Consider the following 3,515-nt stretch of genomic DNA (forward strand, 5'->3'; position numbering starts at 1 on the left):
ATGATAACCTCTAATGCATGGCAGTCAGTGCTTATACAGCAACAGTACACACATCAACTTTCAGAATCAGTATTTGTACTTGCATTTGCTTTTGTCTGTCTTTGAAATATTCTTAGTCTAGGTGATTTCAATGAATTCATGACCATATCTGTTTACATTTCAACATACGGTAGTTCTCTTTGACTACATGGAGACGGGTAGAACATGGAGAGTAGAGACATTGACAAATGGAAACTGTTTAGAGACCATGGCTGAGGGCTGAGGGCATAAGTTCTAGATCTTGACTTCTCACCTCTGTCATTCGCCAGCCATCTTAACTTCGGCTCCTAAATGTCCACAGTATGTGTGATGTGTGTAAAGTTTGCTTTTGACTTGGTGGGCCTGACCTGTTGTAGGTAGAATGACAGAACAATTTATATCTACAGTTGAAGTCGGAAGTTTACATACACTTAGGTTGGAGTCATTAAAACTCGTTTTTCAACCACTCCACAAATTTCTTGTTAACAAACTATAGTTTTGGCAAGTCGGTTAGGACATCTACTTTGTGCACGACACATGTAATTTTTCCAACAATTGTTTACAGTCAGATTATTTCACTTATAATTCACTGTATCACAATTCCAGTGGGTCAGAGGTTTACATACAATAAGTTGACTGTGCCTTTAAACAGCTTGGAAAATTCCAGAAAATGATGTCATGGCTTTAGAAGCTTCTGATAGGCTAATTGACATAATTTAAGTCAATTGGAGGTGTACCTGTGGATGTATTCCAAGGCCTACCTTCAAACTCAGTGCCTCTTGCTTGACATCATGGGAAAATCAAAATAAATCAGCCAAGACCTCAGAATAAATTGTAGACCTCCACAAGTCTGGTTCATCCTTGGGAGCAATTTCCAAATTCCTGAAGGTACCACATTCATCTGTACAAACAATAGTACGCAGGTATAAACACCATGGGACCACGCAGCCATCATACCGCTCAGGAAGGAGACAAGTTCGTCTCCTAGAGATGAACGTACTTTGGTGCAAAAAGTGCAAATCAATCCAGAACAACAGCAAAGGACCTTGTGAAGATGCTGGAGGAAACAGGTACAAAAGTATCTATATCCACAGTAAAACGAGTCCTATATCGACAAACCTGAAAGGCCGCTCAGCAAGGAAGAAGCCACTGCTCCAAAACCGCCATACCATAAAAATGCCAGACTACGGATTGCAACTGCACATGGGGACAAAGATCGTACTTTTTGGAGAAATGTCCTCTGGTCTAATGAAAAAAACATAGAACTGTTTGGCCATAATGACCATTGTTATGTTTGGAGGAAAAAGGGGGAGGCTTGCAAGCCGAAGAACACCATCCCAACCATGAAGCATGGGGGTGGCAGCATCATGTTGTGGGTGTGCTTTGCTGCAGGAGGGACTGGTGCACTTCACAAAATTGATGGCATCATGAGGATGGAAAATTATGTGGATATATTGAAGCAACATCTCAAGATATCAGTCATGAAGTTAAAGCTTTTTCGCAGATGGGTCTTCCAAATGGACAATGACCCCAAGCATACTTCCAAAGTCGTGGCAAAATGGCTTAAGGACAACAAAGTCAAGGTATTGGATTGGCCATCACAAAGCCCTGACCTCAAACCTATAGAAAATTTGTGGGCAGAACTGAAAAAGCGTGTGCGAGCAAGGAGGCCTACTAACCTGACTCAGTAAACACCAGCTCTGTCAGGAGGAATGGGCCAAAATTCACCCAACTTATTGTTGGAAGCTTGTGGAAGGCTACCCGAAATGTTTGACCCAAGTCAAACAATTTAAAGGCAATGCTACCAAATACTAATTGAGTGTATGTAAACTTCTGACCCACTGGGAACGTGATGACAGAAATTAAAAACGGAAATAAATCATTCTCTCTACTATTATTCTGACATTTCAAATTCTTAAAGTAAAGTGGTGATCCTAACTGACCTAAGACAAGGCATTTTAATGAGGATTAAATGTCAGAAATTGTGAAAAACTGAGTTTAAATCTATTTGGCTAAGGTGTATGTAAACTTCCGACTTCAACTGTATGTTTACTTTTATTTTAATAGGCAGGTCAATTAAGAACAAATTCTTATTTAGTATGACGCCAAAATGGCAATCCAGTCAAATTCGGACTAAATATCATGATTATGTAGGCCAAGGATCATCAACTAGATTCAGCCGTGGGCTGAAATGATCTTGAGCCGATGGTAAGGGGGCCGGGAACATAATTACAAATCATTTGTAGACTTGAAATTGACCAGCAAGAACCCCAAACAGGTGTAACATTTTACTAAAACATAAAAATGTCAAACCTTGCTTAAATTTGTTTACGATCACATATATCTCCCTATTCTGCGTGGGAATACTATGAAACAAATTAAATTCACATTTAGCTGATTGGCTGGTGTTTTTACAGTATTTTATGTCCAACAATAGAAAATAACAAAACAAACGTATAACTATATATTTATGACAGACAAGAAACCCTAGTCGCAAGGGTGGTGGGAAGGGGTGGTTTCCAGGTGGGGGTGAGAGGTGGGTGATCGGATGGAGACATGTTGGCTGGGTGGGGTTGGGGGATTTGGATGGGAGGTTGGGGTGGAGACATGTTTTCTGGGTGGAGTTGGGGGTGGAAAACATGTTTGGCTGGGTGGGTTGGGGGTGGAGACATGTTGGCTGGTGGGAGTTGGGTGGTGGAAACATGTTGGCAGGGTGGGGTTTGGGGTGGACATGTTGGCTGGGTGGGTTGGGGTGGAGACATGTTGCTGGGTGGGTTGTGGGTGAAGACATGTTGGCTTGGGTGGGGTTGGGGGAGACATGTTGGCTGGTGGGGTTGGGGTGGAGACATGTTGCTTGGTGGGGTTGGGGGTGGAAACATGTTGGCTGGTGGGGTTGGGGGTGGAGACATGTTGGCTGGGTGGGGTGTTGGGGGTGGAGAACAGTTGGCTGGGTGGGGTTGGTGTGGAACATTGGTTGGCTGGGTGGGGTTGGGTGGAGACATGTTGGCTGGGTGGGGGTTGGGGTGGAGACATGTTGGCTGGTGGGGTTGGGGTGGAGACATGTTGGCTGGGTGGGGTTGGGGGTGGAGACATGTTGGCTGGGTGGGGTTGGGGTGGGCGACATGTTGGCTGAGTGGGGTTGGGGTGGAACATCATGTTGGCTGGGTGGGGGTTGGGGGTGGAGACATGTTGGCTGGGTGGGGTTGGGGTGGTGGAGACATGTTGGCTGGGTGGGGTGGGGTGGAGACATGTTGGGCTGGGTGGGGTTGGGGGTGGAGACATGTTGGCTGGGTGAGGGTTGTGGGTGGAGACATGTTGGCTGGGTGGGTGGGTGGGACATGTTGGCGGTGGGGTTGGGGGGGAACATTGTTGGCGTGGGCATGGGTTGGGTGGAGACAGTGGCTGGGTGGTTGGGGGTGGAGACATGTCGGTGGTGGGTGGAACAGTGGGATGTTGGTGGGGGGTGGGGCTCACTTTCCTTTAGTTTGTTTTCCTTA

General features: G+C 45.6%; 1 protein-coding gene across 1 annotated transcript in view; it reads left to right on the forward strand.

Moving 5' to 3' along the window:
* Window positions 1-3,515, forward strand: part of LOC112073316 (sodium- and chloride-dependent taurine transporter) — a 30,444-nt gene that overhangs the window by 20,579 nt on the left and 6,350 nt on the right. The gene's annotated exons all lie outside the window — the stretch shown is intronic.

Source organism: Salvelinus sp. IW2-2015, unplaced genomic scaffold, assembly GCF_002910315.2.
Source record: "Salvelinus sp. IW2-2015 unplaced genomic scaffold, ASM291031v2 Un_scaffold2225, whole genome shotgun sequence".
Taxonomy (NCBI): Eukaryota; Metazoa; Chordata; class Actinopteri; order Salmoniformes; family Salmonidae; genus Salvelinus; species Salvelinus sp. IW2-2015.